This window comes from Bubalus kerabau, chromosome 1 (assembly GCF_029407905.1).
Source record: "Bubalus kerabau isolate K-KA32 ecotype Philippines breed swamp buffalo chromosome 1, PCC_UOA_SB_1v2, whole genome shotgun sequence".
In the NCBI taxonomy this organism is placed as follows: Eukaryota; Metazoa; Chordata; class Mammalia; order Artiodactyla; family Bovidae; genus Bubalus; species Bubalus kerabau.
Window position 1 is genome coordinate 196,646,210 of NC_073624.1, and position 26,674 is coordinate 196,672,883.

The 26,674-nt window shown below is 36.5% G+C and overlaps 1 long non-coding RNA gene across 8 annotated transcripts in view; it reads left to right on the plus strand.

Moving 5' to 3' along the window:
- LOC129629089 (uncharacterized) overlaps positions 1 to 26,674 on the plus strand; it is a 352,035-nt gene that overhangs the window by 146,708 nt on the left and 178,653 nt on the right. Inside the window, exon 5 of one of the 8 annotated variants that reach the window (XR_008703070.1) lies at positions 13,962 to 14,135. The exons of the other annotated variants lie outside the window; for them this stretch is intronic. This is a non-coding gene — a long non-coding RNA (uncharacterized LOC129629089). Of the gene's footprint in view, positions 1 to 13,961; positions 14,136 to 26,674 lie in introns of those variants that run through there. 8 annotated transcript variants of the gene reach the window in all.

Sequence of the window (26,674 nt, forward strand, 5' to 3'; positions counted from 1 at the left end):
TGTCTCGTACACAGGGTTATTGTTACCATCTTTCTAAATTCCATATATATGCGTTAGTATACTGTATTGGTGTTTTTCTTTCTGGCTTACTTCACTCTGTATAATAGGCTCCAGTTTCATCCACCTCATTAGAACTGATTCAAATGTATTCTTTTTAATGGCTGAATAATACTCCATTGTGTATATGTACCACAGCTTTCTTATCCATTCATCTGCTGATGGACATCTAGGTTGCTTCCATGTCCTGGCTATTATAAACAGTGCTGCGATGAACATTGGGGTACTCGTGTCTCTTTCCCTTCTGGTTTTCTCAGTGTGTATGCCCAGCAGTGGGATTGCTGGATCATAAGGCATGTCTATTTCCAGTTTTTTAAGGAATCTCCACACTGTTCTCCATAGTGGCTGCACTAGTTTGCCTTCCCACCAACAGTGTAAGAGGGTTCCCTTTTCTCCACACCCTCTCCAGCATTTATTACTTGTAGACTTTTGGATTGCAGCCATTCTGACTGGTGTGAAATGGTACCTCATAGTGGTTTTGGTTTGCATTTCTCTGATAATGAGTGATGTTGAGCATCTTTTCATGTGTTTGTTAGCCATCTGTATGTCTTCTTTGGAGAAATGTCTATTTAGTTCTTTGGCCCATTTTTTGATTGGGTCATTTATTTTTCTGGAGTTGAGCTGTAGGAGTTGCTTGTATATTCTCGAGATTAGTTGTTTGTCAGTTGCTTCATTTGCTATTATCTTCTCCCATTCTGAAGGCTGTCTTTTCACCTTGCTAATAGTTTCCTTTGATGTGCAGAAGCTTTTAAGGTTAATTAGGTCCCATTTGTTTATTTTTGCTTTTATTTCCAATATTCTGGGAGGTGGGTCATAGAGGATCCTGCTGTGATGTATGTCAGAGAGTGTTTTGCCTATGTTCTCCTCTAGGAGTTTTATAGTTTCTGGTCTTACGTTTAGATCTTTAATCCATTTTGAGTTTATTTTTGTGTATGGTGTTAGAAAGTGTTCTAGTTTCATTCTTTTACAAGTGGTTGACCAGAGTTCCCAGCACCACTTGTTAAAGAGATTGTCTTTAATCCATTGTATATTCTTGCCTCCTTTGTCGAAGATAAGGTGTCCATATGTGCGTGGATTTATCTCTGGGCTTTCTATTTTGTTCCATTGATCTATATTTCTGTCTTTGTGCCAGTACCATACTGTCTTGATAACTGTGGCTTTGTAGTAGAGCCTGAAGTCAGGTAGGTTGATTCCTCCAGTTCCATTCTTCTTTCTCAAGATCGCTTTGGCTATTCGAGGTTTTTTGTTTTTCCATACAAATTGTGAAATTATTTGTTCTAGCTCTGTGAAGAATGCTGTTGGTAGCTTGATAGGGATTGCATTGAATCTATAGATTGCTTTGGGTAGTATACTCATTTTCACTACATTGATTCTTCCAATCCATGAACATGGTATATTTCTCCATCTGTTAGTGTCCTCTTTGATTTCTTTCACCAGTGTTTTATAGTTTTCTATATATAGGTCTTTAGATTCTTTAGGTAGATATATTCCTAAGTATTTTATTCTTTCCGTTGCAATGGTGAATGGAATTGTTTCCTTAATTTCTCTTTCTGTTTTCTCATTATTAGTGTATAGGAATGCAAGGGATTTCTGTGTGTTGATTTTATATCCTGCAACTTTACTATAGTCATTGATTAGTTCTAGTAATTTTCTGGTGGAGTCTTTAGGGTTTTCTATGTAGAGGATCATGTCATCTGCAAACAGTGAGAGCTTTACTTCTTCTTTTCCAATTTGGATTCCTTTTATTTCTTTTTCTGCTCTGATTGCTGTGGCCAAAACTTCCAAAACTATGTTGAATAGTAATGGTGAAAGTGGGCACCCTTGTCTTGTTCCTGACTTTAGAGGAAATGCTTTCAATTTTTCACCATTGAGGATAATGTTTGCTGTGGGTTTGTCATATATAGCTTTGATTATGTTGAGGTAGGTTCCTTCTATTCCTGCTTTCTGGAGAGTTTTGATCATAAATGGATGTTGAATTTTGTCAAAGGCTTTCTCTGCATCTATTGAGATAATCATATGGTTTTTATTTTTCAATTTGTTAATGTGGTGTATTACATTGATTGATTTGCGGATATTGAAGAATCCTTGCATCCCTGGGATAAAGCCCACTTGGTCATGGTGTATGATCTTTTTAATGTGTTGTTGGATTCTGATTGCTAGAATTTTGTTAAGGATTTTTGCATCTATGTTCATCAGTGATATTGGCCTGTAGTTTTCTTTTTTTGTGGGATCTTTGTCAGGTTTTGGTATTAGGGTGATGGTGGCCTCATAGAATGAGTTTGGAAGTTTACCATCCTCTGCAATTTTCTGGAAGAGTTTGAGCAGGATAGGTGTTAGCTCTTCTCTAAATTTTTGGTAGAATTCAGCTGTGAAGCCATCTGGACCTGGGCTTTTGTTTGCTGGAAGATTTTTGATTACAGTTTCAATTTCTGTGCTTGTGATGGGTCTGTTAAGATTTTCTATTTCTTCCTGATCGAGTTTTGGAAAGTTGTACTTTTCTAAGAATTTGTCCATTTCTTCCACGTTGTCCATTTTATTGGCATATAATTGTTGATAGTAGTCTCTTATGATCCTTTGTATTTCTGTGTTGTCTGTTGTGATCTCTCCATTTTCATTTCTAATTTTATTGATTTGATTTTTCTCCCTTTGTTTCTTGATGAGTCTGGCTAATGGTTTGTCAATTTTATTTATCCTTTCAAAGAACCAGCTTTTGGTTTTGTTGATTTTTGCTATGGTCTCTTTTGTTTCTTTTGCATTTATTTCTGCTCTAATTTTTAAGATTTCTTTCCTTCTACTAACCCTGGGGTTCTTCATTTCTTCCTTTTCTAGTTGCTTTAGGTGTAGAGTTAGGTTATTTATTTGACTTTTTTCTTGTTTCTTGAGGTGTGCCTGTATTGCTATGAACTTTCCCCTTAGGACTGCTTTTACCGTGTCCCACAGGTTTTGGGTTGTTGTGTTTTCATTTTCATTCGTTTCTATGCAAATTTTGATTTCTTTTTTGATTTCTTCTGTGATTTGTTGGTTATTCAGCAGCGTGTTGTTCAGCCTCCCTATGTTGGATTTTTTAATAGTTTTTCTCCTGTAATTGAGATCTAATCTTACTGCATTGTGGTCAGAAAAGATGCTTGGAATGATTTCTATTTTTTTGAATTTACCAAGGCTAGCTTTATGGCCCAGGATGTGATCTATCCTGGAGAAGGTTCCATGTGCGCTTGAGAAGAAGGTGAAATTCATTGTTTTAGGATGAAATGTCCTATAGATATCAATTAGGTCTAACTGGTCTATTGTATCGTTTAAAGTTTGTGTTTCCTTGTTAATTTTCTGTTTAGTTGATCTATCCATAGGTGTGAGTGGGGTATTAAAGTCTCCCACTATTATTGTGTTATTGTTAATTTCTTCTTTCATACTTGTTAGCATTTGTCTTACATACTGCGGTGCTCCCGTGTTGGGTGCATATATATTTATAATTGTTATATCTTCTTCTTGGATTGATCCTTTGATCATTATGTAGTGACCATCTTTGTCTCTTTTCACAGTCTTTGTTTTAAAGTCTATTTTATCTGATATGAGTATTGCTACTCCTGCTTTCTTTTGGTCCCTATTCGCATGGAAAATCTTTTTCCAGCCCTTCACTTTCAGTCTGTATGTGTCCCCTGTTTTGAGGTGGGTCTCTTGTAGACAACATATGCAGGGGTCTTGTTTTTGTATCCATTCAGCCAGTCTTTGTCTTTTGGTTGGGGCATTCAACCCATTTACGTTTAAGGTAATTACTGATAAGTATGACCCCGTTGCCATTTACTTTATTGTTTTGGGTTCGAATTTATACACAATTTTTGTGTTTCCTGTCTAGAGAATATCCTTTAGTATTTGTTGGAGAGCTGGTTTGGTGGTGCAGAATTCTCTCAGCTTTTGCTTGTCTGAAAAGCTTTTGATTTCTCCTTCATACTTGAATGAGATCCTTGCTGGGTACAATAATCTGGGCTGTAGATTATTTTCTTTCATCATTTTAAGTATGTCTTGCCATTCCCTCCTGGCTTGAAGAGTTTCTATTGAAAGATCAGCTGTTATCCTTATGGGAATTCCCTTGTGTGTTATTTGTTGTTTTTCCCTTGCTGCTTTTAATATTTGTTCTTTGTGTTTGATCTTTGTTAATTTGATTACTATGTGTCTTGGGGTGTTTCGCCTTGGGTTTATCCTATTTGGGACTCTCTGGGTTTCTTGGACTTGGGTGATTATTTCCTTCCCCATTTTAGGGAAGTTTTCAACTATTATCTCCTCAAGTATTTTCTCATGGTCTTTCTTTTTGTCTTCTTCTTCTGGGACCCCTATGATTCGAATGTTGTAGCGTTTAATATTGTCCTGGAGGTCTCTGAGATTGTCCTCGTTTCTTTTAATTCGTTTTTCTTTTGTCCTCTCTGATTCATTTATTTCTACCATTCTATCTTCTAATTCACTAATCCTATCTTCTGCCTCTGTTATTCTACTATTTGTTGCCTCCAGAGTGTTTTTAATTTCACTTATTGCATTATTCATTATATATTGACTCTTTTTTATTTCTTCTAAGTCCTTGTTAAACCTTTCTTGCATCTTCTCAATCCTTGCCTCCAGGCTATTTATCTGTGATTCCATTTTAATTTCAAGATTTTGGATCAATTTCACTATCATTATTCGGAATTCTTTATCAGGTAGATTCCCTATCTCTTCCTCTTTGGTTTGGTTTGGTGGGCATTTATCCTGTTCCTTTATCTGCTGGCTATTCCTCTGTCTCTTCATCTTGTTTAAATTGCTGAGTTTGCGGTGTCCTTTCTGTATTCTGGCAGTTTGTGGAGTTCTCTTTATTGTGGCGTTTCCTCGCTGTGTGTGGGTTTGTACAGGTGGCTTGTCAAGGTTTCCTGGTTAGGGAAGCTTGTGTCGATGTTCTGGTGGATGGAGCTGTATTTCTTCTCTCTGGAGTGTAATGAAATGTCCAGTAATGAGTTATGAGATGTCTATGGTTTTGGGGTGACTTTGGGCAGCCTGTATCTTGAAGCTCAGGGCTGTGTTCCTTTGTTGCTGGAGAATTTGCTTGTTATGTCTTTCCCTGGAACTTGTTGGCCCTTGTGTGGTGCTTGGTTTCAGTGTCGGTATGGAGGCGTTTGATGAGCTCCTGTCAATTAATGTTCCTTGGAGTCAGGAGTTCCCTGGAGTCAGGGATTGGACTTAAGCCTCCTACTTCCAGTTATCGGTCTTAATTTTACAGTAGTTTCAAAACTTCTCCTTCTATACAGCACCACTGATAAAACATCTACGTTAAAGATGAAAAGTTTCTCTACTGTGAGGGTCACTCAGAGAGGTTCACAGCGTTACATGGAGAAGAGAAGAGGGAGGAGGGAGTTAGAGGTGACCCAAATGAGATGAGGTGGAATCAATAGTGGAGAGAGTGGGCTAGCCAGTAGTCACTTCCTTATGTGCACTCCACAACTGGACCACTCAGAGATGTTCACGGAGTTATACAGGGAAGAGAAGAAGGAGGCAGGAGACAGAGGTGGCCAGAAGGATAAAAGGGGGAAATGAAAAGGCGGGAGACAGATCCAGCCAGTAATCAGTTCCTTAAGTGTTCTCCACCGTCTGGAACACACAGAAATTCACAGAGTTGGGTAGAGTAGAGAGGGGTTAGGGAGGAGATACAGGTGACCTGGTGGAGAAAATGGAGAGTCCAAAGGGAGAGAGAGCAGTCAAGCCAGTAATCTCGTACACTAGTGAAAAATGGGTCCTGAAGATTGGGTTCTTAAAGGTACAAAATTGGTAACAAATACATAAAAACAAAAATTAGAAATTAGAGTAGAGTTTGGAATTTCAAAAATGCGATGTTAATGAAAAGGAGAAGGAAAAGAAAGAGAGAAAAAACGAACAAAGAAAAACAAACAAGGTCGTGAAAGTAATAAAGAAACTACAGGTACAAAATTGATAACTAATACCAAACAGCAAAAATTAAAAATCCAGAGTAGAGTTTGGAATTTCAAAAATACAACGTTAAAAAAAAAAAAAAAAAAGAAGAAGAAGAAAAATAAAGAGAGAAAACAAACAAACCAACAAAAACAATGTCGCAAAAATTATAAAGAAAATACAGGTACAAAATTGATATCAAATACCAAAAAGCATAAATTAAAAATCTTGAGTAGAGTTTGGAATTGCAGATATACGATGTTATATAAAAGAAGAAGAGAAAGAAACAGAGGAAAAAAAAAAGTCACAGCAATTATGAAAAAAACTATAGGTACAAAATTGATAACATATATCAAAAGGCTAAAATTAAAAATCTAGAGTAGAGTTTGGAATTTCAAAAATGCAATGTTAAAGAAAAGAAGAAGAAGAAAAAAAAAAAAAAAAAAAAAAAACCACGGTCAAAAAATTATAAAATATATATATGAAGTTTGCTGAAGAAGAAAAAAAAAAAAAAAAAGGTCTTTTTTTTTTTTTTTTGCAAAGTAATAGTTATAAAAGTGAAAATTAAAGGACAATAGAGGACTTAAAAAAATTTTTTTTTTAATTAAAAAAAAAAGAAAGAAAGAAAGATTGATCATAAAAATAGTAAAAATATATCTAGGTCTTTCTCTGGTTTTGTTGTGAGTATTGTGGGTTCAGTTCATTTTTGGCAGTTCCTTAGTCCGACTTATATTTCTCAAGATCTATAGGCCCCTTCCTATGTAATCCGTAGTAACCACAGGGTTTTAATCTATGACCTGTAGCTTCCAAGGCGTTTCCCTCTGTTAGAGCTTCTTCTGTTTGCTGGTCTCTTCAGTGTCTGGTTCCCGCCCTGACACAAAGGGGACGGTGGAGGACCCTATTTTTTTTTTTTTTTAATTTAGGCTCACTTGTTCAGCCGCGCTGTGGGGAGGGAGGGAGGGATGCTGCAAACAGATAACACTGGCGTGCGCTCGAAGTGCCTCGGCCACACTGGGTCTGCCCCCGCTCACGGCGCGTGTAACCTCCCTGCCCACACTGCTTGGGCTCTAGGTTGTTCCGCCGGGAACAATCAGAGGCCGGCCCTGGACTGAGCTCCCAGGTCCAAGCCGCTCAGGTTCAGGCACTTGGGTAGTCCTCAGAGGCGCAGACTCGGTTGGGCCTGCGTTTTGTGTTCTTCCCAGGTCGAGCAGCTCAGGCGATGAGGTGCTTGGCAGGCGCCAATGCTGCGACTTATCGCCTCCCCGCCACTCGGTTATCTCCTTTCGAAGAGTTGGGCTGCTTTTCTGGGTGCCTGATGTCCTCTGCCGGCATTCAGAAGTTGTTTTGTGGAATTTACTCGACGTTTAAATGCTCTTTTGATGAATTTGTGGGGGAGAAAGTGTTCTCCCCGTCCTACTCCTCCGCCATCTTGGCTCCTCCCTCTAATTTCATTCTTTACATGTAGCTGTCCAGTATTCCCACCACCATTTATTGAAGAGGCTCTTTACCGCATTGTATATTTTTGCCTCCTTTGTCAAAAATAAGGTACCCATAGGTGCATGAGTTTATTTCTGGGCTTTCTATCTTGTTCCGTTGATCTATATTTCTGTCTTTGTTCAGTACCATACTGTCTTGATGACCATAGCTTTGTAGTATAATCTGAAGTCAGGAAGGTTGATTCCTCCAGCTCCATTCTTCTTTCTCAAGACTGCTTTGGCTATTCAGGGTCTTTTGTGTTTCCAAATGAATTGTGAAATTTTTTGTTCTACTTCTGTGAAAAATGCCATTGGTAATTTGATAGGGGTCACATTGAATTTGTAGATTGCATTTGATAGTATAGTCATTTTCACAGTATTGAGTCTTCTTACTCAGTAACATGGAATATCTCTCCATGTATTTATGTCATCTTTGATTTCTTTCATTAGTGTCTTATAATTTTCTGTGTACAGTTCATCTCCTTAGATAAGTTTATTTCTAGATATTTAATTCTTTTTGTTGCAATGGTGAATAGGATTGATTCCTTAATTTCTCTTTCTGATTTTTCATTATTAGTATATAGAAATGCAAGTGATTTCTGTGTATTGATTTTGTATCCTACAACTTTGCTAAATTCACTGATTAGCTCTAGTAATTTTCTGATACTATCTAGGGCTTTCTATGTCATCCGCAAACAGTGGGACCTTTACTTCTTTTCTGATCTGGATTCCTTTTATTTCTTTTTCTTCTCTGATTGCTGTAGCTAGGACTTCCAGACTATGTTGAATAATAGTGGTGAAAGTGGACACCCTTGTCTTGTTCCTGATCTTAGGGGGAATGCTTTCAGTTTTCACCATTGAGAATAATGTTTGTTGTAGGCTTATATATGGCCTTTACTATGTTGAGGTAGGTTCCCTCTATGCCCATTTCTTGAAGTTTTAATCATAAATGGGTGCTGAATTTTGTCAAAGGCTTTTTCTGCTTCTATTGAGATTATAATATGGCTTTTATCTTTCAATTTGTTAACATAGTATATCACATTGATTGATTTGCATATTATGAAGAATCCTTGCATCCCTGGAATAAACCCAACTTAATCATGGTGTACAGCCTTTCTGATGTGTTGCTAAATTCTGTTTGCTAAAATTTTGTTGAGGAATTTTGCATCTGTGTTCACCAGTAATATTGGCTCGTAGTTTTCTTTTTTTGTGTTGTCTTTGTCCGGTTTTGGTATCAGGATAGTGGTGGCCTTGTAGAATGAGTTTGGAAGTGTTCCTTCCTCTTCAATTTTTTGGAAGAGTTTTAGAAGGCTAGGCATTAGCTCTTCTCTAAATGTTTGATAGAATTCTCCTGTTAAGCCATCCAGTCCTGGGCTTTTGTTTTTTGGGAGATTTTTGATCACAGCTTCAATTTCTGTGCTTGTAATTGGGTTGTTCATAATTTCTATTTCTTCCTGCTTCAGTCTTGGAAGACTGAACTTTTCTAAGAATCTGTCCATTTCTTCCAGGTTATCCATTTTATTGCCATATAGTTGTTCATAATAGTCTCTTGTAATCCTTTGTGTTTCTGCATTGTCTGTTGTAACCTCTCCTTTTTCATTTCTAATTTTGTTGATTTGATTCTTCTTTCTTTTTATCTTGATGAGTATGGCTAAATGCTTGTCAAATTTGTTTATCTTCTCAATGAACCAGCTTTTAGTTTTATTAATCTTTTCTATTATTTCTTTCATTTCTTTTTCATTTATTTCTGCTCAGATCTTTGTGATTTCTTTCCTTTTACTAACTTTGTTTTTTTTTGTTGTTGTTGTTTGTTTGTTTTGTTTTTCTTTTTCCAGTTGTTTTAGGTGTAAAGTTAGGTTGTCTACTTGATGTTTTTCTTGTTTCTTGTAGGTAGGTAGGATTGTATTGCTATAAACGTCCCTCTTAGAACTGCTTTTGCTGAATCCCATAGGTTTTGAGTTGTGTTTTCATTGTCATTTGTTTCTAGAAATTTTTTGATTTCTCTTTTGATTTCTTCAGTAACCTGTTGGTTATTTGGAAAGGTGTTGTTTAATCTCCATGTGTTTGTGTTTCTTACTGTGTTTTTCTTGCAGTTGATATCTAGTCTCATAGCATTGTGGTCAGAGAATATGCTTGATATGATTTCAATTTTCTTAAATTTACTGAGGTTCGATTTGTGACCCAAGTTGTGGTCTATCCTGGAGAATGTTCCATGTGCACTTGAGAAGAAGATGTATTCTGCATTTGGATGGAATGTCCTGAAGATATCAATGAGATCCATTTCATCTAATGTATCATTTAAGACTTCTGTTTCCTTTTTAATTTTCTGTTTTGATGATCTATCCATTAATGTGAGTGGGGTGTTGAAATCTCCTACTTTTATTGTGTTACTGTCAATTTCTCCTTTTATGTCTGTTATAGTTTGATTTATGTATTGAGGTGCTCTTATGTTGGGTGCATGGATATTTTCAATTGTTAAGTCTGCCTTTTGGATCGATCCCTTGATCATTATGTAGTATCCTTCCTTATTTCTTATAATCTTCTTTATTTTAAGGTCTATTTTGTCTGATATGAGGATTGCTTGTTCAGATTTCTTTTGCTTCCCATTTGCACGGAATATATTTTTCCATCCTCTCACTTTCAGTCTATATGTGGCTTTAGGTCTGAAGTGGGTCTCTTGTAGACAGCATATATATGGGTCTTGTTTTTGTATCCATTCAGCTAGTCTGTGTCTTTTGGTTGGCACATTTAATCCATTTACATTTGAAGTAATTATTGATATATATGTTCCTATTGCCATTTTCTTAATTGTTTGGGGTTGATCTTGTAGATCTTTTTTCTTTTCTTTTCTTAAAGGGACTATTTAAGTCCCTTTAACATTTGTTGTAAAATTGGTTTGGTGGTACTGAATTCTCTTAACTTTTGCTTGTCTGAAAAGCTTTTTATTTTTCCATCAATTTTGAATGAGATCCTTGCCTGGTACTGTCATCTTGGTTGTAGATTTTTCTCTTTCAATACTTTAAATATATCCTGCCATTCCTTTCTGGCCTGCAGAGTTTCTGCTGAAAGATCAGCTGTTAAGTGTATGGGGTTTCCCTTGTATGTTACTTGTTGCTTCTCTCTTGCTGCTTTTAGTATTCTTTCTTTGTGTTTAGTCTTTGTTTGATTAGTATGTCTTGGTGTGTTTCTCCTTGGGTTTATCCTGTATGGGACTCTTTGTGCCTCTTGGACTTGATTGACTATTTCCTTTTCCATACTGGGAAAATTTTCAACTATAATCTCTTCAAAAATTTTCCCATACCCTTTTCTTTTCTCTCCTTCTTCTTGGACCCCTATAATTTGAATGTTGGTGTGTTTGATATTGTCCCAGAGGTCTCTGAGACTATCTTTAGTTCTTTTCATTCTTTTTACTTTATTCTGCTCTTCAGAAGTTATTTCCACCATTTTATCTTACTGCTCACTGATTCATTCTTTTGCTTCAGATATTCTGCTATTGATTACTTGTAGAGTATTTTTAATTTCAGTAATTGTGCTGTTTGTCTCTGTATGTTTATTCTTTAATTCTCTAGGTCTTTGTTAATTGATTCTTGCATTTTCTCCATTTTGTTTTCAAGGTTTTTGATCATCTTTAAAATCATTATTCTGAATTCATTTTCAGGTAGTTTGCCTGTTTCCTCTTCATTTATTTGGACTTCTGTGTTTCTAGTTTGTTCCTTCATCTGTGTAGTATTTTTCTGCCTTTTCATTTTTTTTTTTTAACTTGTTGTGTTTGAGGTCTCCTTTTCCCAAGTTTCAAAGTTGAATTCTTTCTTTGTTTTGGTTTCTGCCCTCCTTAAGGTTGGTCCAGTGGTTTGTGTAAGCTTCATACAGGGTGAGATTTGTGCTGAGGTTTTGTTTGTTTGTTTGTTTTTCCTCTGATAGGCAGGGCTGAGTGAGGTGATAATTCTATTTGCTGATGACTTAGTTTGTATTTTTGTTTTGTTTGTTTGTTTAGATGAGGCATCCTGCACAGGATGCTACTGGTGGTTGGATGATGCCAGGTCTTGCATTCAAGTGATTTCCTTTATGTGAGTTCTCACTATTTGATACTCCCCAGGGTTAGTTTTCTGGTAGTCTAGGGTCTTGAAGTCAGTGCTCCCCCTCCAAAGGCTCAGGGCTTGATCTCTCTCCAAAGACCAGCCTAGGTCCAATTTACCAAGAGGAATTTCACCTGAAATGAAAGGGCCTTTACTGGAGTTCCAAAAGCCAGTGCACAAGAGCACAGTGGAGATCTCTGACTCAGCAGAAACTCAGGCTCAGTGCCAGCAGCCTAAGCCCAGCCCCATTCTATCACTACTGTCTTGTTAAAGAACTTTTTTTTATCATCACAAATGAGAACCTCATACACATTAAACAATAACTCCCTATTTCCTTCTCCCTCCACTAACCACAAGTCTGCTTTCTATCTCTATGGTTTGTCAATCTGGATAATTTATATTATTGGAATAATATAGTATGAAGCATTTGTGTCTAATTTCTTTCTCATAGAATAGTTTGCAAGGTTCAGCTATGTTGTAGCATGCATCATTGCTTCATTCCTTTATGAGTGAATAATATTCCATTGTATGGTGTTATATAAATAATCCAAACATATCCTCTAAGAAATGGACTCTAGATTGCTTATTTCTTTATTGTAAGCTGAGATCTGATAGCTCAGAAGCCTGCCAGAACCAAACTCAAAATTTTGCACATCTAATCATTTAAAAAATAGCCCAAAGAAGCAGGTTTTCACCCATGTAGAGCCTGCTTGTTTTGCATACTACGTAAGACCTCACTGAAAACAGTTACTGATTGCTAAGATAGCACGTTATAGTTGTAAGGCCCCAAGCTGCTGCCCACTTCATAGTTCCTTGACCTAGAGACTTCTTAATGTGCTTCTGAGTGACATCACCTACTTATGTAGGGCATCTCTGTACTCTCGCTCTCCTTTGGAGTTCCTGTGCTTTCGTCCTCTTACCAATAGCTATCCTTATACTATAGCCTCTTGGCAAACTTCTGCTGTGAGGTACTTCCCCCACATGCAAACCTGTCAAAGTATCACCCAATAAAGCTTGTATGTGCTACTACCAGTTTGTGGTCAGGTCTTTTTCCTGTATCAGTCCATATATTGAACCCTTATGCCTAGATATTACCACACTTTGTTTATCAGTTCATTCATTATACACATTTGGTTTGTTTCTACTTCGGGCTATTGTGACTAGTGCTGCTGTGAACATTTATGTAAAAGATTTTGTTTAATCATCTGTTTTCAGTTCTTTTGGTGTATATATATAGCAGTGGGCATTACTGAGTCATGAGGTAATTGAATATTTAATTTTTTGAGGGCACATCAAAATGTTTTCCACAGTGGCTTTATCATTTTACAATCTTATCAGTAGCTTATGAGGTTTCTGGTCTCCACATTCTAAACAATACGTGTTAGTTTATAAAAATTATTTTGGCCATTTTGGTATGTGTAAAGTGATATCTCATTTTAGTTTTGATTTTCCTGTGCCTATTGGCCATTTGTTTATCTTATTTGTAGAAAGGTCTATCTGTTCAAACCCTTTGAATATTTGTGGTTGTTTGTTTGGTTTGGTTTTGTTTGTTGGATTTTTACTGTTGTTTTCTTTTTTTTTTTTTTTTTTTTTTTTTTGTTGGATGTAAGTATCTTTTATTTTTTTTTTTTTTTTTTTTTTTTTTTTAATTTTATTTTATTTTTAAACTTTACATAACTGTATTAGATTTGCCAAATCTTGAGCTAATATGTAGCTTTAACTCTTACTTTTAGGTTTGTGATCCACACTGAATTAATTTTTATATGTTGTGTGAGGAGTAGGTATTCATTCTTTTGCATGTAGGTATCTAGTCTTACTTAAAAGACTATTCTTTCTGCCTTCGAATTGTTTTGGCATCCTACTTGAAAATCAATGATCATACATATTAAAGTTTATTTCTGCAATTTAATTGTTTTCAATTGATTTATGATCTATATGTCTGTTTATATGCCACTACCACACTGTCTTGATTACTGTAGTTTTGCAGTTACATTTTGAAATCAGGAAGTGTGAACTTACAAATTTTCTTTTTCAAAATTATTCTGAGTCCCCTGTATTTCCAAATGAATTTTAAGATCAGTTTGTCAATTTATTTGTTTAATCATGAACTTCTTTACTATTTTATTATTTCTTTCACTTTAATTTGTTTCCTTTTCTAGAATCTCTATTAAGAAGATTCTGAATTCACAACTTATTAGGGTTAGATGGGTCTACTCTCCAAATCTATTGACATTTTCCCCCTCTTAACTGTTTATTCCTTTGCCTTTTCTCTGTGTTCTGAGGTATTCTATTCCTCTTAGTAGTAATTCCAGGTATATTTTTCCCCCTCAGCTATTTTTAGTACACTATTAATTATTATTTTTTAAAAATACTGCCATTAAAAATTTTAATATTCCAAATTTATGATGGGCCTTCTTGAATCTCACAGCTTCCCTAGTGGCTCAGATGGTAAAGAATCTGTCTGCAATGCAGTGGACCTAGGTTCAATCCCTGGGTCAGGAAGATCCCCTGGAGAAGGGAATGGCAACCCTTCTCCAGTATTGCTGCCTGGAGAATTCCATGGACAGAGGAGCCTGATAGGCTACAGTCCATGGGGTTGCAAAGAGTTGGACACAACTGAGTGACTAACACTTTTGCTTTCTTGAATCTCATATATAGATTTCATATTCTCTCTTACTTGTGTCTTCACCTGGGAATTCCTTCCTTAGTTAGTGCCTTCATTTCATGTGTTTTAAAAAATATTTTCTCTAAAATTTTGATGATTCATTTTTTGGGATCATGTGGGAAAGTTTGTGTGTTTGAGTCCTAAAGTTTGTGTCCTATTCTTTTGAGGGCAGGATCTACCCTCTGTTGCTTTTGGTGGAAAAGTATATTGGTTATATGTGACATTGTTTTCTTCTTGGTTTTACTCTTCTTGTATATTCTATATCAATAACTCCTTGGTGAAACGCTCAACCTTTAAAGGTTTCCTAAGTCATAGTTAGCCTTTTGGTAATTAACGTTGTAGTTCACAGCACAGCTCAAGTAGGACAGGTTAAGGGAGAAAAATCCAGTGATTGTTCTGGCTATGAGTTCTCTATCAGCTGTTTATTCTTTTCCTCAGTAACCATTTCTGGTAACCACTTTTATTTTTTTTTTTTTTTAAATTTTATTTTATTTTTAAACTTTACATAATTGTATTAGTTTTGCCAAATATCAAAATTAATCTGCCACAGGTATACATATGTTCCCCATCCTGAACCCTCCTCCCTCCTGCCTCCCCATTCCATCCCTCTGGGTCGTCCCAGTGCACCAGCCCCAAGCATCCAGTATCGTGCATCAAACCTGGACTGGTGACTCGTTTCATATATGATATTACACATGTTTCAATGCCATTCTCCCAAATCTTCCCACCCTCTCCCTCTCTCACAGAGTCCATAAGACTGTTCTATACATCAGTGTCTCTTTTGCTGTCTCGTACACAGGGTTATTGTTACCATCTTTCTAAATTCCATATATATGCATTAGTATACTGTATTGGTGTTTTTCTTTCTGGCTTACTTCACTCTGTATAATAGGCTCCAGTTTCATCCACCTCATTAGAACTGATTCAAATGTATTCTTTTTAGTGGCTGAGTAATACTCCATTGTGTATATGTACCACAGCTTTCTTATCCATTCATCTGCTGATGGACATCTAAGTTGCTTCCATGTCCTGGCTATTATAAACAGTGCTGCGATGAACATTGGGGTACACGTGTCTCTTTCCCTTCTGGTTTCCTCAGTGTGTATGCCCAGCAGTGGGATTGCTGGATCATAAGGCAGTTCTATTTCCAGTTTTTTAAGGAATCTCCACACTGTTCTCCATAGTGGCTGTACTAGTTTGCATTCCCACCAACAGTGTAAGAGGGTTCCCTTTTCTCCACACCCTCTCCAGCACTTATTACTTGTAGACTTTTGGATCGCAGCCATTCTGACTGGTGTGAAATGGTACCTCATAGTGGTTTTGATTTGCATTTCTCTGATAATGAGTGATGTTGAGCATCTTTTCATGTGTTTGTTAGCCATCTGTATGTCTTCTTTGGAGAAATGTCTATTTAGTTCTTTGGCCCATTTTTTGATTGGGTCATTTATTTTTCTGGAGTTGAGCTGTAGGAGTTGCTTGTATATTCTCGAGATTAGTTGTTTGTCAGTTGCTTCATTTGCTATTATCTTCTCCCATTCTGAAGGCTGTCTTTTCACCTTGCTAATAGTTTCCTTTGATGTGCAGAAGCTTTTAAGGTTAATTAGGTCCCATTTGTTTATTTTTGCCTTTATTTCCAATATTCTGGGAGGTGGGTCATAGAGGATCCTGCTGTGATGTATGTCAGAGAGTGTTTTGCCTATGTTCTCCTCTAGGAGTTTTATAGTTTCTGGTCTTACGTTGAGATCTTTAATCCATTTTGAGATTGTTTTTGTGTATGGTGTTAGAAAGTGTTCTAGTTTCATTCTTTTACAAGTGGTTGACCAGATTTCCCAGCACCACTTGTTAAGGTAACCACTTTTAAACACATTAGAACGTAATAGTTTTCTAATAGAATCTATTATGTGTATATATGGTCTTATATGAAGATAGTATTTTCTGTTTATATAAAGCCCTTTATTCTACTATGGGAATGTAGTGTATGTGTGCCTAAATGTGTATTTATGTGTTTATGCCTGTGTGTGTGTGTGTGTGTGTGAGACAGGGTATATCATTATATACCTTTATTGATATGATTAAGCTATCATCCATGGATGTAACTATTTATTTAGGATATTTATATTTTAACATCTTAATTCAAAGTAATCATATTACATTATATTTAAGCTCTTGAAAATAAGAAAGAGAACAAAATTAAAGGAAAACTAAGAGCAAAAAGAAATTCCCAAGATACATATACTTTTTATAATAGAAGAAGAGAGATAAAAGTACTGAAAGAATTATAGAAGTTCCTCTTTCTGGCTTCCATCCTTTTCAGACACTATTCAGATTAAAAATGAATGTCTGTTTGGGTATGACAGTGTTTTAATATTTTTCATGTGTGTAAATGATTCCACCTTGCTATCTCTATATGACTATAAATTTGAATTTTCTGTTATGTTTTCAGTCAAAGTTATAAATTTTAAAAACCTGTACTCTATTTCTCAGAATTATTATCTTCAATTTTCTAGAACTCTTTTCATGGAAAAGTAACCTTGTCTAATAAAGTTGTTTTATTCTTGTATGAAAAATAGGATATGATTATATTTCAAAGCTAATACTGAAGTTTGTTTAAAATAACTTTAAAATACTAAAGGAGAAATAATTTCTTGAGACGTGTGTTATAGAAGACAAAGTTACAAATAAAAACTGCTATAAGGCTCATCCCAGGTAGGTTATTCCTATGTAAATAATAGAGTGTTTGAAGAGGAAACTAAGGTGGAGTGAAATGATATTAAGTACAGTTGCCACAAGAATCATTTTTTATTGGATAGATATTATTGTTAGACTTGATAAAAACTTCATTGATCACCCTCTGGCATATCTTCTCCTTTATTTCCCATGAAAGGAAGAGCAAATGAGAAAAACTAAAGAGCATTGCAGAAGTAAGTCACACAATTCTTAGAACTCCACCTATCGAGAAAGTCAGTTTACTCCCTGGAGACAAATGGTTAGAAGGTTCAGCAACAACTGTGAGCTACATCAATAGAGTTTTCCCAAGAACAGCCCCTATTTTATAAATATAAGACTAAAAATCAACATTTTGGTTCTATTCTACAGGCTCTCAGAAGCCAGAATATACCATAGATCGATGGTTTAAGAAGTAGAAACAGAGATGGACTCTGAAGCTTAAAACACAGAAATCTAAAGAGTTCATACCATAGCCAAATATAAATGAACCATAATGAGTAAAGCTTAATGTAGACTTATTAATATAATTATATATATTTACAATTATTTTGCTCTTGCCATATATTTTAGTGTATATATTATATGAGTTGATTTGGATTAATTGGAATTTATACCATTCATATGTAGTAACTGTTACTATTTATCACTAAGCAGATATTATAATAAATGTAGAGAACAGATATTGTTATTGCATTTATGGAATTAACAGTCAATAGGGACTAGTTAAAAATAGACTAATAAATATGACAATAAGGAAGCACAGGGTACTATAGGAATACATAGCAGGGTTACCTCCTTGAGTCTGGAAGTGGAGTGTAAGGGTTAGGAAAATTTTCTTAGAGGAAATGAAGTGAAGTGAAAGTCATTCATTGGTGTCTGACTCTTTGTGACCCTATGGACTACACAGTCCATGGAATTCTCCAGGCCAGAATACTGGAGTGGGTTTTTCCTTTCTCCAGGGATCTTCCCACCTCAGGGATCAAACCCAGGTCTCCTGCATTGCAGGTGCATTCTTTACCAGCTGAGTCACACGGGAAGCCCAAGAATACTGGAGTGGGTAGCCTATCTCTTCTCCAGCAGATCTTCCTGACCCAGGAATCAAACTGGGGTCTCCTGCATTGCGGGCGGATTCTTTACTAACTGAGCTATAAGGGAAGTCCCTTAGAGGGAATGGTTAGTGGATAAGTGAATGAAGAAAAATAGCTAGGTAGAAAAATCAAGAGAGGTAGAAAGAGAGGAGACAGTATTTCAAATAAACAAAATGGCATGTGCAGAGTCTATAAGAGAAAGTATTACACATTCAAATGGTGAAAGGAGTTAACTATGGCTGGATAAATGGTGTGAGGCAGGGAAGAGTGGGAGCAAAAGCCTAAGCTCTTCATGGTCACATAATGAAGGGATTCATGGCTGTCCTAAAGTATTTACTCAATTCTAAGGAAAATATAAAATCACTGAGCAGTTTTAATTAGAAGATTGTCTTTACTAGGGTTGCATTTCAGAAAGATTACTCAAATGTGCTTTGGAGAAGTAAATGAGAGCAGGAAATGAGAGCAGTTATACCAAGTTTTTGCTGTAATCCATGTAAGATATGATGATATGATGGTGTCTAAGACCGGCATCAGAGAAGGCAATGGCACCCCACTCCAGTACTCTTGCCTGGAAAATCCCATGGACGGAGGAGCCTGGTAGACTGCAGTCCATGGGGTCGCTAGGAGCTGGACACAACTGTGTAACTTTCAAGTACACAACCTGAGCGACTTCACTTTCACTTTTCACTTTCATGCACTGGAGAAGGAAATGGCAACCCACTCCAGTGTTCTTGCCTGGAGAATCCCAGGGATGGGGGAGCCTGGTGGGCTGCCATCTCTGAGGTCTCACAGAGTTGGACATGACTGAAGCGACTTAGCAGCAGCAAGACCGGCATAGTAGGAATATGGATGGAACTATTTGGACAGAGTGGGAGACAGAATGTAAAACTTAAGAGGATTTGATAATTACTTACATATGGAAGGGAGAGCCAAACAAAGAAAAATCAGTCAATCTTGGCAATTAGATTCTTGACTAGGACAGCTAGGGAGATGATGGAACATTTCACTAAGTTTGGACCAATTGAGTACCATCAGGTTAAAACTCAGTGTTACCATAGACTGGTTTATTGACTTTATTTCAGAAAGAAGGACATTGAGCACTAGAGAATTTGGATGACTCACGTAACATCCTCAGTTACTAACTGTCATGTTAAATCTCACTCAGTTTAAAGTTTGGGTGTTAGTAGTTTTGATTTTTTTTTTACTTTCCATTATTTGGATCTCAAGTCATCCTAATCATTTAAGTCATTTATTCAATTATCAATATTTATTCATTGTATTTATAATGGACAAGCATTGAGAATTAATGTTAAGTTGTAGTGCCTGCCCGTAAGGAGCTTGCAGTTTACATTCCTGCTACATTCACAGCAAGTCATGACTAGGAAGAAATACATTAGTTGAGACTTGCCTTACAACTATGTTCATATGAATACATTCACATGGCAAACTTTATGTTCCAATGCATGGTCTGAGAAGCAGTGTTAAATTTCACAGTCTTGACATGTTTTTCCTTTTGCATTTTATTGGGAATTTTTTTCTAAGAAGAAGAAAAGTTGATGTTATGGTAGAATGAGTTTGTTGCCTTTCAATATACATTCTCCCCCACTAGAATCCCAATGTTTAGTTAGGTAAATTGACACACCATTTTAAAAGTACATTTCCTAGCCCAACTTGCACTTAGATATGATCATGTGATAACTCTATACAATGAGAAACAATGAGAGGCATCTGTGGGACTGCTAAGATGTTTCCTTAAAGAGAAGATGTACATATTTCTCCTATCCTGCTGCCTGAAGTGTAGATGGAGCAGCTGGAGTTCAGGCAGCCATTTCGGATTATATAAATAAGGGTGACATGCCATTAGAGGCATGGCAGTAAACGGAAAGGCCTCTTGATGCATGATGATGTCACAGAGCCCTCATGGAAGTCTGAAATCAGAAACATCAGACTTCTTTGTGTGAAAAAGAAATATATTTGGTTTAATCACATGTAATTTTTTGTAAGTGGCCAAGCTATTTGAAATTTATATTTCCTCAGACAACAAACTAGACCCTGCAACTGTTTGTTCGGAAACTCTTTTTGCTCAATTAAACCTCATCTAAGGGATCAGTTCAGTTCAGTTCAGTTGCTCAGTCGTGTCTGACTCTTTGCAACCCCATGAATCGCAGCACGCCAGGCCTCCCTGTCCATCACCAACTCCTGGAGTTCACTCAGACTCACGTCCATCGAGTCAGTGATGCCATCCAGCCATCTCATCCTCTGTCGTCCCCTTCTCCTCCTGCCCCCAATCCCTCCCAGCATCAGAGTCTTTTCCAATGAGTCAACTCTTTGCATGAGGTGGCCAAAGTACTGGAGTTTCAGATTTAGTATCATTCCTTCCAAAGAACACCCAGGGCTGATCTCCTTCAAAATGGCCTGGTTGGATCTCCTTGCAGTCCAAGGGACTCTCAAGAATCTTCTCCAACACCACAGTTCAAAAGCATCAATTCTTCGGCATTTAGCTTTCTTCACAGTCCAACTATCACATCCATACATGACCACTGGAAAAACCATAGCCTTGACTAGACGGACCTTTGTTGGCAAAGTAATATCTCTACTTTTCAATATGCTATCTAGGTTGGTCATGACTTTTCTTCCAAGGAGTAAGCATCTTTTAATTTCATGGCTGCAATCACCATCTGCAGTGATTTTGGAGCCCCAAAAAATAAAGTCTGACACTGTTTCTACTGTTTCCCCACCTATTTCCCATGAAGTGACGGGACCAGATGCCATGATCTTCGTTTTCTGAATGTTGAGCTTTAAGCCAACTTTTTCATTCTCCACTTTCACTTTTATCAAGAGGCTTTTTAGCTCCTCTTCACTTTCTGAGATAAGGGTGGTATCATCTGCATATCTGAGGTTATTGATATTTCTCCCAGCAATCTTGATTCCAGCTTGTGCTTCTTCCAGCCCAGTGTTTCTCATGTACTCTGCATATAGTTAAATAAGCAGGGTGACAATATACAGCCTTGATGTACTCCTTTTCCTATTTGGAACCAGTCTGTTCTATGTCCAGTTCTAACTGTTGCTTTCTGACCTGCATATAGGTTTCTCAGGAGGCAGGTCAGGTGGTCTAGTATTCCCACCTTTTTCAGAATTTTCCACAGTTTATTGTGATCCACACAGTCAAAGGCTTTGGCATAGTCAATAAAGCAGAAATAGATGTTTTTCTGGAACTCTCTTGCTTTTTTGATGATCTAGCAAATGTTGGCAATTTGATCTCTGGTTCCTTTGCCTTTTCTATTTTTTTTTTCGTATTTTATTTTTTTATTTTCAATTTATTTTATTATTATTATTATTTTACTTTACAATATTGTATTGATTTTGCCATGCATCAACATGCATCCATCACGGGTGTACACGTGTTCCCCATCCTGAACCCCCCTCCCACCTCTCTCCCCATACCATCCCTCTGGGGTCATCCCAGTGCACCAGCCCCAAGCTTCCTGTATCCTGCATCGAACCTGGACTGGCGATTCATTTCTTATATGATGTTATACATGTTTCAATGCCATTCTCCCAAATCTTCCCACCCTCTCCCTCTCTCACAGAGTCCATAAGACTGTTCTATACATCAGTGTCTCTTTTGCTGTCTTGCATACAGAGTTGTTGTTACCATCTTTGTAAATTCCATATATATGCGTTAGTATACTGTATTGGTGTTTGTCTTTCTGGCTTACTTTACTCTGTATAATAGGCTCCAGTTTCATCCACCTCATTAGAGCTGATTCAAATGTATTCTTTTTAATGGCTGAGTAATATTCCATTGTGTATATGTACCACAGCTTTCTTATCCATTCATCTGCTGAGGGACATCTAGGTTGCTTCCATGTCCTGGCTATCATAAACAGTGCTGCAATGAACTTTGGGGTACACGTGTCTCTTTCAATTCTGGTTTCCTCCATGTGTATGCCCAGCAGTGGGATTGCTGGGTCATATGACAGTTCTATTTCCAGTTTTTTAAGGAATGTCCACACTGTTCTCCATAGTGGCTGTATTAGTTTGAATTGCCACCAACAGTGTAAGAGGGTTTGCTTTTCTCTACACCCTCTCCAGCATTTATTGCTTGTAGACTTTTGGATTGCAGCCATTCTGACTGGCGTGAAATGGTACCTCATTGTGGTTTTGATTTGCATTTCTCTGATAATGAGTGATGTTGAGCATCTTTTCATGTGTTTGTTAGCCATCTGTATGTCTTTTCTGGAGAAATGTCTATTTAGTTCTTTGGCCCATTTTTTGATTGGGTCATTTATTTTTCTGGAATTGAGCTGCAGGAGTTGCTTGTATATTTTTGAGATTAGTTGTTTGTCAGTTGCTTCATTTGCTATTATTTTCTCCCATTCTGAAGGCTGTGTTTTCACCTTGCTTATAGTTTCCTTTGTTGTGCAGAAGCTTTTAATTTTAATTAGGTCCCATTTGTTTATTTTTGCTTTTATTTCCAATATTCTGGGAGGTGGGTCATAGAGGATCCTGCTGTGATATATGTTGAAGAGTGTTTTGCCTATGTTGTCCTCTAAGAGTTTTATAGTTTCTGGTCTTATGTTTAGGTCTTTAATCCATTTTGAGTTAATTTTTGTGTATGGTGTTAGAAAGTGTTCTAGTTTTATTCTTTTACAAGTGGTTGACCAGTTTTCTCAGCACCACTTGTTAAAGAGATTGTCTTTTCTCCGTTGTATATTCTTGCCTCCTTTGTCAAAGATAAGGTGTCCATAGGTGCGTGGGTTTATCTCTGAGCTTTCTATTTTGTTCCATTGATCTATATTTCTGTCTTTGTGCCAGTACCATACTGTTTCGATGACTGTGGCTTTGTAGTAGAGCCTGAAGTCAAGCAGGTTGATTCCTCCAGTTCCATTCTTCTTTCTCATATTGCTTTGGCTATTCAAGGTTTTTTGTATTTACATACAAATTGTGAAATTATTTGTTCTAGCTCTGTGAAGAATACTGTTGGTAGCTTGATAGGGATTGCATTGAATCTCTAGATTGCTTTGGGTGGTATACTCATTTTCACTATATTGATTCTTCCGATCCACGAACATGGTATATTTTTCCATCTATTAGTGTCTTTTTGATTTCTTTCATCAGTGTTTTATAGTTTTGTATATATAGGTCTTTAGTTTCTTTAGGTAGATATATTCCTAAGTATTTTATTCTTTCCGTTGCAATGGTGAATGGAATTGTTTCCTTAATTTCTCTTTCTATTTTCTCATTATTAGTGTATAGGAATGCAAGGGATTTCTGTGTGTTGATTTTATATCCTGCAACTTTACTATAGTCATTGATTAGCTCTAGTAATTTTCTGGTCTAGTCTTTAGGGTTTTCTAGGTAGAGGATCATGTCATCTGCAAACAGTGAGAGTTTTACTTCTTCTTTTCCAATTTGGATTCCTTTTCTTTCTTTTTCTGCTCTGATTGCTGTAGCCAAAACATCCAAAACTATGTTGAATAGTAGTGGTGAGAGTGGCACCCTTGTCTTGTTCCTGACCCTAGGGGAAATGCTTTCAATTTTTCACCTTTGAGGATAATGTTTGCTGTGGGTTTGTCATATAAACTTTTATTTTTTTATTTTTTGTTTTTAATATATTTTTTTAAATTTTATTTTATTTTTAAACTTTACATAATGTTGAGGTATGTTCCTTCTATTCCTGCTTTCTGGAGAGTTTTTATCATAAATGGATGTTGAATTTTATCAAAGGCTTTCTCTGCATCTATTGAGATAATCCTATGGCTTTTATTTTTCAATTTGTTACTGTGGTGTATTACATTGATTGATTTGCAGATATTGAAGAATCCTTGCATCCCTAGGATGAAGCCCACTTGGTCTGCTGTATGATCTTTTTAATGTGTTGTTGAATTCTGATTGCTAGAATTTTATTAAGGTTTTTTGCATCTATGTTCATCAGTGATATTGGCTTGTGGTTTTCTTTTTTGGTGGCATCTTTGTCAGGGATATTAGGGTGATGGTGGCCTCATAGAATGAGTTTGGAAGTTTACCTTCCTCTGCAATTTTCTGGAAGAGTTTGAGTAGGATAGGTGTCAGCTCTTCTCTAAAGTTTTGGTAGAATTCAGCTGTGAAGCCGTCTGGACCTGGGCTTTTGTTTGCTGGAAGATTTCTGATTACAGTTTCAATTTCCGTGCTTGTGATGGGTCTGTTAAGATTTTCTACTTCTTTCTGGTTCAGTTTTGGAAAGTTGTACTTTTCTAAGAATTTTTCCATTTCTTCCACGTTGTCCATTTTATTGGCATTTAATTGCTGATAGTAGTCTCTTATGATCCTCTGTATTTCTGTGTTGTCTGTTGTGATCTCTCCATTTTCATTTCTAATTTTATTGATTTGATTTTTCTCCCTTTGTTTCTTGATGAGTCTAGCTAATGGTTTGTCAATTTTATTTATCCTTTCAAAGAACCAGCTTTTGGCTTTGTTGATTTTTGCTATGGTCTCCTTTGTTTCTTTTGCATTTATTTCTGCCATAATTTTTAAGATTTATTTCCTTCTACTAACCCTGGGGTTCTTAATTTCTTCCTTTTCTAGTTGCTTTAGGTGTAGATTTAGGTTATTTATTTGACTTTTTTCTTGTTTCTTGAGATATGCCTGTATTGCTATGAACTTTCCCCTTAGCACTGCTTTTACAGTGTCCCATAGGTTTGGGGTTGTTTTTTTTCATTTTTATTCATTTCTATGCATATTTTGATTTCTTTTTTGATTTCTTCTGTGATTTGTTGGTTATTCAGCAGTGTGTTGTTCAGCCTCCATATGTTGGAATTTTTAATATTTTTTCTCCTGTAATTGAGATCTAATCTTACTGCATTGTGGTCAGAAAAGATGCTTGGAATGATTTCAATTTTTTTGAATTTACCAAGGCTAGATTTATGGCCCAGGATATGATCTGTCCTGGAGAAGATTCCATGTACGCTTGAGAAAAAGGTGAAATTCATTGTTTTGGGGTGAAATGTCCTATAGATATCAATTAGGTCTAACTGGTCTATTGTATCATTTGAAGTTTGTGTTTCTTTGTTAATTTTCTGTTTAGTTGATCTATCCATAGGTGTGAGTGGGGTATTAAAGTCTCCCACTATTATTGTGTTATTGTTAATTTCCCCTTTCATACTTGTTAGCATTTGTCTTACATATTGTGGTGCTCCTATGTTGGGTGCATATATATTTATAATTGTTATATCTTCTTAGATTGATCCTTTGATTATTATGTAGTGTCCTTCTTTGTCTCTTTTTACAGCCTTTGTTTTAAAGTCTGATATGAGTATTGCTACTCCTGCTTTCTTTTGGTCCCTATTTGCATGGAAAATCTTTTTCCAGCCCTTTACTTTCAGTCTGTATGTGTCCCCTGTTTTGAGGTGGGTCTCTTGTAGACAACATATGTAGGGGTCTTGTTTTTGTATCCATTCAGCCAGTCTTTGTATTTTGGTTTGGGCATTCAACCCATTTACTTTTAAGGTAATTATTGATAAGTATGATCCCGTTGCCATTTACTTTATTGTTTTGGGTTTGAGTTTATACACCATTTTTGTGTCTCCTGTCTAGAGAATATCCTTTAGTATTTGTTGGAGAGCTGGTTTGGTGGTGCTGAATTCTCTCAGCTTTTGCTTGTCTGTAAAGCTTTTGATTTCTCCTTCATATCTGAATGAGATCCTTGCTGGGTACAGTAATCTGGGCTGTAGGTTATTTTCTTTCATCACTTTAAGTATGTCTTGCCATTCCCTCCTGGCCTGAAGCGTTTCTATTGAAAGATCAGCTGTTATGCTTATGGGAATCCCCTTGTGTGTTATTTGTTGTTTTTCCCTTGCTGCTTTTAACATTTGTTCTTTGTGTTTGATCTTTGTTAATTTAATTAATATGTGTCTTGGCATGTTTCGCCTTGGGTTTATCCTGTTTGGGACTCGCTGGGTTTCTTGGACTTGGGTGATTATTTCCTTCCCCATTTTAGGGAAGTTTTCAACTATTATCTCAAGTATTTTCTCATGGTCTTTCTTTTTGTCTTCTTCTTCTGGAACTCCTATGATTCGAACATTGTGGAGTTTAATATTGTCCTGGCGGTCTCTGAGATTGTCCTCAATTCTTTTAATTCGTTTTTCTTTTTTCCTCTCTGATTCATTTATTTTTACCATTTTATTTTCTATTTCACTAATCCTATCTTCTGCCTCTGTTATTCTACTATTTCTTGCCTCCAGAGAGTTTTTTTATCTCATTTATTGCATTATTCATAATATATTGACTCTTTTTTATTTCTTCTAGGTCCTTGTTAAACCTTTCTTGCATCTTCTCAATCCTTGCCTCCAGGCTATTATCTGTGATTCCATTTTGATTTCAAGATTTTGAATCATTTTCACTATCATTATTCGGAATTCTTTATCAAGTAGATTCCCTATCTCTTCCTCTTTTGTTTGGTTTGGTGGGCATTTATCCTGTTCCTTTACCTGCTGGGTATTCCTCTGTGTCTTCATCTTGTTTATCTTGCTGAGTTTGGGGTGGCCTTTCTGTATTTTGGCAATTTGTGGAGTTCTCTTTATTATGGAGTTTCCTCGCTGTGGGTGGGGTTGTTTCAGTGGCTTGTCAAGGTTTCTTGGTTAGGGAAGCTTGTGTCGGTGTTCTGGTGGGTGGAGCTGGATT